At 37.9% G+C, this 15556-nt stretch overlaps 1 protein-coding gene and 1 non-coding gene across 4 annotated transcripts in view; both read left to right on the top strand.

The window, feature by feature from the left end:
- The window catches only part of Pard3b (par-3 family cell polarity regulator beta), a 1142550-nt gene that overhangs the window by 761189 nt on the left and 365805 nt on the right, over nucleotides 1–15556 (top strand). The gene's annotated exons all lie outside the window — the stretch shown is intronic.
- On the top strand, nucleotides 2717–2817 carry LOC115072562. Its single transcript, XR_003851609.1, has one exon. It is a non-coding gene; the product is annotated as a small nucleolar RNA SNORA44 (small nucleolar RNA).

A 15556-nucleotide genomic window follows, 5' to 3' on the forward strand; every position in this document is an offset into this window, starting at 1 on the left:
TCTACACATCTACAGACTTGCTTATGAAACAACCTTGGCATTCCCTATAGAATTCTGAGTACTGTGGTCTCTAAAATTTTAGAAATGAGAGTTAAAAAGAAGTACACCAGTACCTATTCATAAGACATTAACTTAAATGTAAACCAGGTTTGTTCATCTCTAAATCTCATAATGAAAAATAGGTACTTTTGGGGCTGGAGAGATGAAGGCTCAGCCATTAAGAACAATGGTTGTTCTGCAGAAGACCCAGGTTCAAATCCCAGCACCCACATGGCAGCTAACCGTCCATAACTCCAGTTCCAGGGGATCCAACAGCCTCTTCTGTTCTCTGTGGGCATTGCATGACATGGGCACACTTACCTTCATGCAGGCAATACATGCATACACATAAAATAAAAATAATAAATAAAATATTTTTAAAAGTGAAGTAGGTTGTATTTATTTAAAAAAATAGGTACTTTTTTCTCAAATTAAATTTCAAAATGAGTTATTTTGGTTCCACTCGTGTGTGATAAATGTCTCTTTATTAGGTGTGTTTTTGCTGCTGTGATGCAGCAACATAACCAAAAGCAACTTAAGAGCTTATTTTGGTTTACAGTTCCCCAGGGCTAGAGTCCATAATGATAGGGAAGGTTTGCATAAGGCAAGAGCAGGCAGCTAGCCAATGGCATTTTATCCGTACACAGGAAGTAGAGACAGCAAACAGGAAGTGGGGCCAGGTTATAAACCCTCAAGGCTTGCCCCCAATGACATATTTTCTCCAGCAAGGCTCTACCTACTAAATGTTCCATAATTTCCCCAAACTGTGTCACCAACTGGGGACGAAATGTTCAAATACATGAGGAGGTGGGAGACATTTTTCATTCTGACCTCCACAGACTCCTTTCTGTGCCAGAAATACCAAGTGAAATAAGACCTTGTTCTGTCTTAGAAAAACTGTCTCTAAGGTGAGGTCAAGAAGAAAGAACATAAACACGTTAGATCTGTCTGGCACTTTTGCACTGAAGACTGTGGTACAGAAATCTCACAGGGAAAGTATCACTTGATTCTCATTGGGATGAGGGGATGGTGGCTGTCATGTTTCAGAAGGGGTGTGCTTCCATAAGAGACTGTGGAAGTCAAAGAGAAGGAGAAATGTAGGAAATGCCAATGAGCTAACACATTTAGGCATATGGAAATATGAAGCATCCACATGTACACAAGAAAGTATAGGCAATTCATGGTAAACAGAGTACAAAGGGAGAGTGACAAGGGACCAGTCACGGTAGTAGGCAGAGATTCAATCATGGAGGCTCCTGCCAGTCAAAGGATTATGTAATTTTACTCTATGGGTTCTGCATAGATTAAGGAAGGAAAGAGGATCATTGTTGTATTGTAATAACATCAGCTTGAGAGCTGTGAAGATTTGAAAACAAAACCCCAAAACAAATGAGAATATAGGGAAAAACAAACGAGTGATGAGAAATGAAAATGGAAAACCGGTAAATGTTGAGGCAATATGAGGTATTTCTTTTTTAAATTAAACCTAGTAGGTCAATGAAAAAGATTTGATGTGGCTGTAAGCATTGTCAGTCAGCTGGTGCTTCCACTCTGCTGCATGAGAAAAACCAATCGTAAACATTGCTTTCTTAATCATATATGCACAGGCAGGCTGTGCCCCGATTTCAACAGGGTGGTGAACAGGTTTAGTGTCAGTCCTTGTGTTGAGATTAAGTGGTCTTCATGTGCCCCAAATCTTCTGTAGATCTAGTTTCCTGTGCTGTGTACCTTTCAAAATGAGGGTAACAAAGCTAGGGTAAAGAAAGAAAAGGCCATAAAGTATGTTCGAGAACCTTTCCCTGTTAAGTAGAGTGACGAGTGACTAGAGAGAAAGTTGAAAGCAAGGTAAGCACAACAGAGGGAAGTGTGGCATTCTAAGAGGGACTGTGAAAGAAAGGGGATCCCCACAAGAGTCAAGGAGCAATGCACAGAAATGAGAAGTAAGTGCCCCCCAACCCTCACAATATGAATGGGAGGCTTGAGTTGAAAAGGGTTGCAAGATTCGGAGTGGGGAGTTAGACTTCAATTAGGATCAAATGGCAGGATAATTTCAGAGATGAGATTTAAAGTGAACAGCGTTTAATGAGAATCTAAGTCATGTCTATGGGCTGAGAGAAAAAAGGAATGGGAAAGAGGATGTCGGCAAAGGTACAAAATTAAGAACGGAGTTCTGGAGTTCTGTAGCAGCTGGTTTTGGAGAGAGTGAGTATAGACTACACGGAGACAGAGATAGGACCACCTGTGGTATGGATGAATGTAGAAGAAAATACGAGAAATTAAGGATGTTTATGGTGGCCATTTTCCCATATCAGGTCAGTACATGCTGACCTCGTAGACCCAGCAAACAGATTGCTCAAGAAAATAAGAAATGTTGTAAATAACATGTAATCCATTATGGGATGCGGTCACTGTAAACAATTAGTAATTTTTATTTTAAGCTGAGCATGATGGCATATGCCTATAATCCTAGCATTCAAGACTGTGCAGATGGATTGTCATGAGTTTGACGCCACCCTGGGCTACATAGTGAGACAGTCTCAATTTTTAAAAATCATGCATAAATATCCATATGATTTTTATTTATATTATTTACAGTCACAGAAATCCCCTCTACACATACAATCATACTACATTCGAGGATTAAGCGATAGATATGCTACTGTTTTCCCAAACTTAAATGTGTATTATCACTGTCCAACTGCATGTTAGAGCATGTGGAGAGACTGACAGTTCAGGTAAGCATAGTACCTGCAGCTGCCACTTGCCTTTCCTATAGACTTCAGGAAAAAATATATATGTGTTATCGCATGCAGTTATAGCTCCAATTCTCACTTTGTAGTACACAGATATGTTAGAACTAAATGACACATCACATTCTTCTTGTACAGATGGCTTATTTTAAAGAGTTGATTAAGACCTGGAAAAAGTGGTCCCATGAAAGGCCTGGTTCCTCAGTCACACAACTGAGGCTCAAGCCAGAGCCTCTTGCTTGTGGACATCATTTCTGCCAATTTTACCTGATTTAATAATCTTAATGATTTTTAAATTCTCAAAGTTTCCCCAAAGCCAGAATGAAAGATAGAAAATTTATACTGGTAATATTTCCTTTTATCTTCTATCAACGAAGGCCACTGAGAAGCTTCTACACACAAGAAATCTGTGTTTTGCCTAAATGTAGACTCCATAGCATAACTTGTTCCTGCTTTTCTCATGTTTCCCTTTCTTATGGTGTGGTATTTCTTTTTCCCTTAAATATAGATGCATAAGAAAATTTATTATAAATCCCCATAGAAGTCAACATAGTCCATTTAGTATGTATTTGTCCCTTTTAGCCTTGTATATTGATCTACATTATAAAAGTCTTAGTAACTGAACTTTTTTATCTTGTTTCTCTTATTATTCAGAGTGTGACACTCTTATCTTTACAAGTAGAATTTACTGTGTTTAAATGTATGCTGATTTAGGAATTTTAGCATTTATAAATTTTTAAAAACTATAGCAGCAAGCAAAAAATAATTCTGTAAAGAGAGACAGGTATGTCAAGTTCTTCAAATGTGGTAGAAGTCTCAGACTTCATAAGCCATGGGAACTATGCCTTATATACATAGTAAATAATTATTTGGAACTGACAATTCCAAATGCTTTTCTAAATGCCAGAGTGAACATCTGCATTAAAGAAAATGTTATTAGATGATTATGTAAGAGTTGATAAACACCAAGTTAGCATTTGATATCAAAACTGAAGTTATCTGCCCCCCACTAGCTGGGCAACACAGGAGAAACTATTCAAAGAAGACCAGCTTAACACTTTTACCAAAATGTCATCATCAGTATGTGTGTGCATTTGCATGTACCATGGAAAAAAATTCTCAAAAATCTAATAACGGTATATTTTACTCTACAATTTGAGAATCAGTTCATTCTTTCATCTTTTGTGTGTGGCTTTAGACTGTCTTCAGTAAACTGTTTGCTAGGGGACTATTCCAAGCAAAATCCTTGGGCAGTACACTGCCAGCTTTAAACAAGTCACTCACCATAAAGAGCAAATTTGAAAAAGGTAGAAAACCTCTTAGTTTCTATTGAATTATTTTAGAAACTTTACATGAAAAGCCAAAATTAAAAATTATTCTTCAAAAATAAAGTATTTTATGTGTAAATCAGTTGTAGAGAAAAACAAAACAAAAAGCATCCAAGATCCTCTAATCCCAATGACCCTGAAAGATTATGAACTTCCAACTTTTTAATTTCAAATTTCTATAGAAAATCTGTTCTCTTAGTATTAACTAATGGAGATGCACATATCTCTGTTCCAGCAAGGGTTTCAATGTACAGTTTTCTTAACTAAAATTGAGTAGCAAATTATGTTTGAAATGCAAGTTTAAAGCTCAAACTTACAAATCTGAGGATGAGCTCTTAAATAAAAACTTGCCAGTTTGGTTGAATAATGTAAAATAAAACATGTCTTAAATCCTATTTTTTTAAAATCTGATAAATGAATAAAACTAATGGCTAAAATACTTCAGATGCATTAATTTTGACAATGTATTATAATGAATTGGGTGTGTACATTTATATAGCCATTTCATAAGTGAAGTGAATTGTTTTACTTAGGGCCAAAGGAAGGGAAGCATTCAGAGATGCCTGTTTCAAGGATGTCTGACACTTTAAAAATTTGTTCCTGAAACTAATCTTTACAAAGTCTCCAAAGTCTCCAGCACAATGCTATGCCCTGCTCTTCAACTCTGTCTTTTGCTACCACTAATCTCTGACTTTCCCAACCACCTCCTCCTCTCTACAAGTCAGAACTCAAAACACTGCTCTCCCAGTTCCTGTCTGGCTGAAGGTGTCTTGTGCCTTCAAGCATAAGAGCATTGACTTGACTGTGCTCTTTCAAGTCCTCGCTTGACTTAGAAACCATCCTAGCTCTCCCAGGCGAGGTTTCCTGCTAGAACCTGGTCTTGTCTAGAACCTGGTCTTGTCCAGCTGCATGTGTTTCTGGGTTCTGATCTTATATCTTAACTTTTCACACTTTCTTGCTCCAATTCTCACTTCCACTCCAGAGACAGTCAGCCCCTGATGGGTAAGAGATGGCAGGGGAATGGAAAAAAAATAAAACCCTGTTTTGCTTAGTCTACACATTCAATACAGAATGTTCAACACTAGACACTGAACTTAACCTCTGGTGTGTGTGTGTGTGTGTGTGTGTGTGTGTGTGTGTTGTAAGTCTAGGGCTACTTATCTATACTTTTCTCCAGTGAACACCAACCAGATGTCTTCTAATTCAACACATCATTGACACTCTCTGCCTGGACTTAGAGTCAGATTCTCAGTTCTACCAGACTGACCCCACTTAGATGCTTGTTACAAGTCTGTGGTTGTTACCTGTATTTCTAATCAGCTAGCTATAGATCTGGGTTCCTGTGAGTCCTTTATCCAGTCTAAATAATTGTCAAGAGGAGCTCAGATAACTGAGAAAAACATTTAATTTATTTTTACCCATGTAAAGGATATCACAGAGGATACAGATGAACAGCCAGATGGGAGAGATGCACAGACAAGTACAGGGAAGGCCTCTCTCCATGTTGCTCTCTCAAACTCATGCTCAACAATCTAAGAGTTCTTTAACAGCTGTACTTTGGTGTTTTTATGGAGACGGCATTCCAGAAACATAACTGATTGGTCTGATGATCACCTCAGCCTTCAGGCCCTCTCCCTTCTCCAGAGATGGGGTGAGGACTAACAGCTCCAATCCCCTAATCATTTGATTGCTTCTTCTAAGAGCAGCCCCATTCAAAGACTATTTAAGAGCCATCTGTCATTTTATTAGGATACATGAAGACATACCATTCAGAGGTTTAGAGATTCTGTGTATTTTAGGAGCCAAGTGCTAAGAAATGAGATGAAGACCAAACTTCTCTTGTTGTGTATTACAGTCCCTATGCCCCTTCTCAGGCCAGCTTCTTAATCTCTTGTGGCCAGTAGTCATGACTCCCTTACATCATTAAGATTCCCAAGACTGTCTTTTTTTCTCAAATATACTAGAGAGCTCTATTGTCTGCTCCAAAAAGTGTGGGTGAGAAACTAATAATAGTCAACATTTATCCAATACCTACCATATGCCAGGTTCTTTACCAGGTCTGACAAAACCAAAATTGTATAGAATATAGATTCTGTTCTTTAGGGTACCTGTGGCAGCAATAAAAGAAATGGAAACAGTGACAGTCCCATGTGCTGACATGTAAATGCAAATGCCCAGAAAAAGTAAGAATACTCACCACTACTGAGAGGGGAAATTGGAGTTGGGGATGAAGGGAACATTTTGTATTATCTATAATACATAAAATTTTACACTGAGGGATAGGGGTGTAACTTACTTATTGGTAAAGTACTTGCTTAGCGTATGTGAGGTCCTAGGTTCAATCTCCAGTATTTTATAATAATTTAAATAATTTTTTACATTGGGGTTATTTTTAATGTAAAATTAAGGCAATTAGAATTATGAATTTTTAACATTTTACAATATTAAATCTAGCTGATTTATAAATGCATTATCTCACATAATTATCAATTTTGTGAGAAATTTAAATGTCTACTCTTCATTTTCAACAATACAAGATGCAAGTATTAACTATCTTCACTATGCTGTACACAATTTTCTTGAACTCATTCTCATATCAAACTGTAAATATGTACTCTTTGTCCAAAGTCTTCCCAAACTCTCCATTGTTAACATTTACAGATTTTAAATGCTTTCACACATTTAAAACATTGTGTAGAACACCGCTTTCCAATCCTACAAAAGAAATGTACAAATGGGCAACTTTCACATGGGGACCAGCACAAATTATATAGAGGAACCACAAAAAAAGGAATAGTTTCTAATTTCTGGGAGGAAGACGAAAGACTGAATCCCAGAGTTATACAGGGAACCTACATAGGGAAAGAAGCATTTGAAGGGAAAGATTGGAAAAAGGATTGACTATGAGACCCCTCATTTGTGGGTTGCTGGAAAAAAAAAAGAGCCATAATGAAAAACATATTTAGAGAATATTAAAAACCCCTGTCAGTTTTCAGTATCCCAGGGGGCAGGAACTTAGTCCTTGTAATATATTTAATAATGTACCCTTGTGGTGCTGTGTATAAAAAGGTTCTTTTTAGAGGTTCATGATGTCCAACTGTATCCAATAAAAGCAGACTTAACAATAAGAGAGCCTGATGGTAAATATGTCAAAGCGAAACAAAACTTTAAGTAACCTAGATTACTTTTTGCTAAAGTAAGCAAATGCAAATTTATCCCCACTATAAAGATAATTAGAAACCATATGCCTATGCATAACAACTTACATACTCCACCCCACTGAAATAGATCAAAATCATTCAAATTTATCTGCTGAACAGAAGCACATTTATTAATCAGTATATAATTTTTTTAAGCAGGAAAACCAAACCACAACTGCAAAAAAAAAAAATGGCAGATCATTTTGTAAAAATATCATGATTTACCTTTAGTGAGAGAGTTGTCAAGGTATTCAGAAAAATTGGCCTCAAAATGGTGATGGGGCCGTTTTACTTGTTATACTAACAGGCCTCAAGAGAAACCTTGCTATTGGTTGATTTAGTAGTCTGGCTATCCAAAACTCATCTTAAGTGGTTTACATAGGAAAACATATTTTAGTTTTTAAAAAGTACATATTTGTAGTAATGCATATTAAGAAAGTACTGTTTTTTCCATTTACAACACTAATAATATTTTTATACAAAAAGTATGTTAGAAGCTGGGGAAATGACTCTGTGGGTAAAGTGCTTGCTGTATGAACATAAGGAGCATAGTTTGGATCCCCAGAGCCCACATAAATGCTGGGTGTGGTTGTGCACACCTATAACCCTAGCGCTAGCAGTGTGTGTGTGGTAGGAAGGCAGGTCCCTAGAGTTCACTGGACAACTAGTCTAGCAAAATGGTGAGCTCCAGGTTCACTGAGATCCTGTCTCAAAAAAAATTAAGTGGAGGAGCCATTGGAGAAAAACATCCTAATGTCAACCTCTTGCCTACACATGCACAAGAGAGCACACCCATATATACATATGTGTACACCACACACACACACACACACACACACACACACAGAGTATGTTGTTATTTTAAGGAAAATTGGTGAGGATAAAGCACTGTGGAATACTATGTGAGAATGCCAAAAGATTGTGAATGATGGTATAAATTGCTGAACTGTGCAACACCCATCCCTCTAGTAAGGGCCCATCAGGGTTTCCATAGCTCATACCATCTTGAGTGCAACAAACTCAGGAAATATGTAGAGAAAACTGCCTACTCTGAAACTTTCAGGGTACCAAGACTCACTCTGGGTCCCTTTTCCTGCCAATTGCCTAAGACCTCCCATTACAACCGAGCATAAGAAAGGTCCACAGTTCCCTAGTCACTTGCTGTGAACTTCGCTCACTTAAGTCTCCTCTCAACAGGACATTAGAGACAGAAAGAAAACAGATGCAGTACTAGCTTTCCTGGAAAGCCATGGCAATTCCAAGGAAAGCCTGAATTGTGTTTCCTTAAAGCTCCCCTTCATGCTACAGATGGTCGGGGCGACCCTATGGGATACTACCTACCCTTCTCCAAGTTCCTATCACCTGAAGGACCTCGGAAGTGTAATCTCTGAACCAACCCAATTTCCTACACCCTGTAGTTCTGTTCTCCACACAGGAGCCAAAGGGAATTTTGAAAAGCTGGATCAAACAATGGCTCTCAAGTATTACAAATGCTCTGATGGCCTCTTGTCATCCACAGAAAATGATCCAGTTGTCTTATTGTGTCCTGCCAGCCATGCCTCTTCCACTCTGCCTACCTCCACAACATTGTTACCCCACTTCCTCTTCCTTTGGGGTGCTTGACTGCTCTATTTTTCCAATAGATCAGCATGCTCTCTCTGCCCATGCCCTTCATTCTTTACTCAGAGTGATTACTACCCCTTGTGTTACGGGATGGATTCTTTCTGATTCAGTTCTCAGGTCAAATTTTCTTCAAAGCTCTTTCCTGATCTTCAATGACAATTCAATAAGAAGTCAATTCCTATCTAACCTTGCTCACCTGTTTCCTTATAACCTTATAGTGGTCTATTGAAAAGTGTGTGTGTGTGTGTGTGTGTGTGTGTGTGTGGTGTGTATGTGTATGTGTGTGTATGTGTGGTGTGTGTGCATGTGTATGTGTGATGTGTATATATGTGTGTCTGTGTGTGTTGTATGTGTTGTGTATGTATGTGTGTGTGGCGTAGTGGGGGCTGTGTCTGTGGGGGTGTTGTATGTGGTGTATGTAGTGTGTGTGTGTGTGTGTGTGTGTGTACACTCATACTCTCTGGCTCCTCTACCTCCAGAATGTGAGCTTCACTAAGGGTGAGGCCTTATGTTTCCAGTGTCTGGTACACAGCTGGTATTGTTGACTCACTGTTTACTGTCTTTTTCTTGACACGATTTTTTGCATTAAAAAAAAACTTTTAGAACTTTATGTATTCAATGTGTATGAGTGTTATGCCTGCATATATGTAAGTGCACCCATGTCTTGAAGTGCCCACAGAGGCCAGAAGATGGCATAGAATCCCCTGGAAATGAAGTTATGCACAGTTATTATCTACCATGTGGATGCTGGGATTTGAATCCTAGTCCTCTGCTAGAGCAGTCAGTGCTGTTAACCTCTGAGCCATATCTCCAGCCCCTTGTGCATCTTTTTAAATTTTATTTTTTATAAGTGTGTTTGTATGTGTTATGTGTGAGAAGCATAGATACACATGGGCCACCGCATGCATGTGCAGATCAGAGGACAACTTTTGGGAGTCAGTTCTCTCCTTTACTGTGGGTTCTGTGGATGGGTTCTGGGACTTGAACTAAGGTGTTTAGTCTTGTGTAGCAAGAGCTTTTACTCCCTAAGTCATTTCACTGGCCCTCTTTTTGCATCATTTTACTTTCAAATATTCTGTATCTTTATGTTTAATGTGTGTGTGTTGTAATAACAAATAGCTGGATTTTGTTTTGATACATTCTGAGGTTTTAGCACATTTACATTTATTAAAACTGCCAGTATGTTTAAATTTGCGTTTATCATCTTGTTTTATATATTTGATTCTTTCAATGACTTTTTCTACTTTCTTGTAATTTTATGATAAATTTTATCTCATTTTTCTTATACTGATTAGAAATTTATCCACTTTGATTTTATCATGCAAACATCACAAAATCTAGGTGTCTGTATATAATCCTGCTCGTAAGCACACAAGTAACTGAGACACTTTAGCCTTTCTTCCTGTCTTGTAAGTTTAGTACTGTTTTCTATTTTGTTTCTGTGTTTATTTGTTGATACCCAAGGTCACATATTAATTTTAATGTTTTAGATCCTCAGTATTTGCATAAATATATCCAAATATTAACCTTGTTTCTCACTACTCCTTGTATCTCAGACTTACCCTCTGGGTCTTTTTCCTTCTTCCATAGTGTGCCTTCTGGTTCTTTTAATGGTGGTCTATTGAGTGCATTGCTTTGTTTTTCCAAAAATGTCTTTTTCTTGACAGCTAGTTTTCTTGACTATTTGATATTAGATTGAAAGCACATTGGACATGCTGAATTTTACTGACTTCTGGCTTCAACTGTGAGAATTTAAACCTGTCTGACTGCTATCTCTAATCATGAATTATCTGTTCTTAAATTGTCTGTTTTTGACTTTCACTTCTATTGCTCTCTAGACCTTGGTGTGTATTTCCTTTTTAAATATTTTATTTATTATTTTTATTTTATATGTATGAGTATATAGCTTGCACATGTATAAGTGTACCCATGTCGTGCAATGTCCAAGGAGTCAGAAAAGGGCAGTGGATTCCCCTGGAACTGGAGTTACATATGGTTGCTAGCCACCATGTAGGTGCTGGGAATCAAACCCAGGTCCTCTGCAAGGGCAGCTGGGGCTCTTAACCATTGAGCCATTTCTCCAGCCATGGTGTAGATTTCTTTATTTTAATCAAATACACACACACACACACACACACATGATGCACCTCTAATGGCAACATATTAATATGTTTCATCATTTGGGAGAAATTGTGTCTTCTAACATGCTTTTTGCCATTCTTTCTTTTCCTTGTGGAACTCGTACTGTATTGATGAGAGTACTTGGTATACACCACATGAGACCATAGTAGTATCCATTAAATCCCCATTCATAGTTCTCTAATTCTTTGACTCTGTCCTCCATTCTGAGTAATGTCTCCAGACCTGCTTTCTTGTTTCATTTCATTATCCAGATTCATTCCTGAGTCTCTCATGTTGCTTCTAAAGTATATGAAGGCCTCTTTTTCATGGTGACTTTCCGTATGCGTTTGGTAGCTTCTATGTGAGTGATCACGTTTGGTTGCCTGGTGTGTGTGAGAATTATGGAGCACCTCACTTGCATTTGCTTGTCTGCATTGTGTTGTTTTTTTTTTTTCCTACAAAAAGGATTTAGATTATCTTCTTCTGGTGGCACTAGTGAGATATTATTAGCTTATGATCACTTTCATGTAATTTATTACATGACATTTTAATTGATTGGAAGAAAAATAAATTTGATTTATTGCCTTAAGAGGTCAATCTCAAAGAAAGATGGTGATTATTACTGTTTTATTTTTTTCTTCAAGAGACAGACTTCCTTTGCTGAGGGGCGTTTATTCAGGGCCTGAACGGTTTTCCAATCCACCCTTCTAGGGCTGTGGGCCTTTGACTGATCACTGTGTTGTGTTTGATGAATGTATATATGTATATGTAGCAATAATAATCAAGAAGAGACAAGAAATTAAAAGGGAGTTCAGGGTACAGGAATTAAAAGTGAGTGAGGGGGTACAGGAGGGGTTAGTGGAAGCTAGGAGGGATGGAAATAATGCAAAGATTATATTCATTATGAAATTCTTAAAATAAATAAAAAACCTAAAAACAAAAAGAAATCAGTTCTTTAACTCTCCTACTTTTGACTTGATTGCCAGATTCTCCAAAATGCTGCCATCGCACCATCCTCTCTACCTTCACCTTCCTCAAATCAGCACACACCAGCAAGGCAGTCTCAATTCTAAGCATGGTTATCTCCTGCCATTCACTCTTGTTTTTTTTTTTACTTATTTAATTTTTGTTTGTTAAAAGACCTAACTTAAGAAGTTCCCTTAATTTCCTATAAACTGATTAATACATTCAAATGTGCATTTGTTTTCATTTACCCAGGGTCTGTTTATATTTTATCATCAGGATCTTGAGATTTGACTTAGTATTGGAAGCAAAAATCTGAAGTCCAATAATTATTTGTTGAGTGAATGAATGCATGACTCTTCTTTATAGAGGACCAGATTCAAATAAGGCTCCAGGCTTGATGCAGAGCAGAACATACTTAATGCCAGGCATGGCTGTGTTCCACTGGCTCACTTTTAACATGAAAAACCATCTTAAAATGATTCTTAGAAAATTATGGAAAAGCCATAAGACATGCAACAAAGTGGGAAATGATGTCCATAATACCCTGAGAAAGTTGAAAATGGAAAATTCTGTTTAATAAGAAACCACACAATAAAAAGTTCAAGTTATATTTGTAGTTACAAGCTATGGTTTATTGCTCTGTCTAGAGATACTTAGAATGATTCACTGTTACAGGAAGAAATCAAATAGGGTTCACAAAAGAGCTTTTATCAGATTATAATGTGCCCTGACATAAAATGAGGGAAGAAGAGGCTTATCTGGCTATTTGTTGTCACTGCCCATGTGGGCCATTGATCAGATACTAATCGGAATTCTTTTTGAACCCCGGGAGCATCCTTCAGCATCAGTTCCTCACGACCACATTCAAAGAGCAGTGGATGAGAAGGCTGTGTGGTAAGTCCTTTAGGTACTGAACCTAATCAAAACCAGCGCTCTTAACATTAACAAAAGCTGTCCTCACACATGTTCACCTTGCTGTACTGAATGATCTTTGGACTTTCTTTTTTGTGTAAGTGTTCCTGTGTGTGTAGTGTACACATGCTTGTGGAGAGCAGAGGACAGCCTCAGGTATGGAGTGCCATTCCTCAGGTGTCACCGCCTAGCCACCACTTTTTTTATTCTTATTTTTTTGTTTTTGAGCCAAAGTCTCTCATTAACCTAGAGGATGAAAAGTAGGCTAGTCTGCCCGAACAGTAAGCCCAACGGACCCACCTGCCTGCCTCCCACGTGCTAGGATTGTGTACATCCTTCACCACTCCTGGCTGTTTTCTACATGGATTATGGGATTAAACTCATGTCCCAGTCCTGTGTTTACAAGGCAAGGACTTTACCAACTAAGGTGTCTCCCTAACCCTGAATTTTCATCTTTCTATAATCTAGAAATCCTAATGATTTTGAAAAATTTTCATATAACTTATCATCATGTGAGACTTTTGTCACCGTATTGAAAGTAGTGAGCCAAGAGACAGACTTGAAAACTTGGCCAAAGACCACTCACACTCATGCTGCTGAAGTGCCGCTGCGCCGGGACCAAGGAAGGCTAGGGGACTGGTGGCTAGTGCTTTAGGAATGAAATTGTGACTTTGATCAGCTGTAGCTGAAAATATGGTGGGTTAGTTGCCTATTGTGGATGAAGAAGTTGTTAGGCTGCTGTTTTTCTTCTTTGTGTTATTTTTTCTGTGAGTTAGAATTTCTAGGCCTACTGTTCAGGGCTATCATTGTACATACAACGTCCTTGACTTCTAAGAGGTCTTGCGTTTGACTCACTTCCCAGATTATGCATTTGTCCCCCCAGCCTATGTTTCAGAACATATAGCTCTGGCAGAGGGGGCAGATTAAAAATTATCTCTATGTTGCTTCCAAAGTGTAAAAATGAAGGAGCAGTCAGGCATGGTGGCGCATGCCTTTAATCCCAACACAGGTGTCAGAGGCAGGAGGAGCTCTGCAAGATCAAGGTCCATCTTGTTGACATAGTGAGTTTCCAGGTCAGCTGGGGCTACAGGTAGACCTTATCTCAAAAAACAAAACCAAAAAAGCAGAGAGAGAGAGAGAGAAAGAGAGAGAGAGAGAGAGAGAGAGAGAGAGAGAGAGAGAGAGAGAGAGAAATGAAGGAACACTCCATACAACCGTGAGGTTGCTGCTTGAGTGTTTAGAGGACTAAAGGATGTGGGAAAACCTACTTTCTTGCGATTATCCTCAGTAAGTTAAAATGAATACAACATACCACCATCACAAAATTCATATCATTCTTCTATGTAGGAAGAATGCATGACAGAAACAAATCCTGCTCTCTGTTGTTAAGAAACTCAAATTATTTAAAATGACTAGCAATACCTGTAAGGAGATACAATTCAGAGTAATGCATTTACTGTTTTACTACCTATTTGTCAAGTACTGACATTTTTCTTATAAATTATACTTTCATATGCAAACATTTATTGGATCAGTCCGTTTATTTCAGAAAATATCAGCTATTAGCTTTTCTTACGAAACTGCAAGCATTCAGAATTCTGAAAACTAGATACTGAGTGCAACCCAAAGGTAATGCAGGGCTAACTTGAGGTCAAGGTACGGCTGTGAGAGTAACTATTTTTTTATTTTCCTACTTTATGTGTATGAGTGTATTGCCTGCATGTATGTAAGTGCATGCAGTGCCTGTGGAGGTCAGAAAAGGACATCAGATCCACTAGAACTGGAGTATGGCTGTGAGCTGCAATGTGGGTGCTGGGATTTGAACCCAGGTCTTCTTGAAGAGCAGTCAGTGGTCTTAACCTCTGAGCCATTTTTCCAGCCCCTTATGTGTAGCCCAGGCTGGCCTCAAACTTGTGATTCTCCTGCCTCTACCTCTTCAGCATAAGCTACCAGTGTGTGCCACCTCAATGCTTGCTTTCTGCATGAGAAGAGGTGAAGGAAGAGGTGATGATTAGAAAGGGTGTGTCATTTTCTTCTCCAAACTCACTTGTCGCTTGTATTCTGAATCCATCCTAATTTTCTTTTCTCTTATATAATCAGTCCTTTCTGTCTTCATATGCTTTATCTTCATCTTCTCCTTTCATTTTTAAAATTATTTATTTAATAACCACATACTTAGAAGAAGCATTTCATTATGACAGCATGGACATATTCAAAAACAATTTCCTGAGTTAAGATGTATCTCTTTCAAAATTGGCTGTAATTTTTTACAGTTGAATTGTTACACTTATACAATATTGTACTCAGTATAAACTCTATAAGACATAAAATTAAATGAGGCTTTAACCTTTAAAAAAGATCTCCATTTCATTATTAAAATACACAGTTTCATACAGAAAAATTTATTTTTAATGCAATTGACATTAAGATGTTTACATATGCATTCCTAATCTCTATATCTGATTATTACTAGTCATAGTCAGTCAGTTTCTGAGCTCCTTGGCATCTGAGCATGGATATAAAATCATCCAGTAGATTGCAATGGTAATGTTTTTCACATATACTGATTATTAAGGAGAAAATTTTTATGATTTGAAGAATTATCATTTTTTAATCA

The sequence above is a fragment of the Nannospalax galili genome, unplaced genomic scaffold (genome assembly GCF_000622305.1).
Source record: "Nannospalax galili isolate Female #2095 unplaced genomic scaffold, S.galili_v1.0 scaffold281, whole genome shotgun sequence".
Taxonomy (NCBI): Eukaryota; Metazoa; Chordata; class Mammalia; order Rodentia; family Spalacidae; genus Nannospalax; species Nannospalax galili.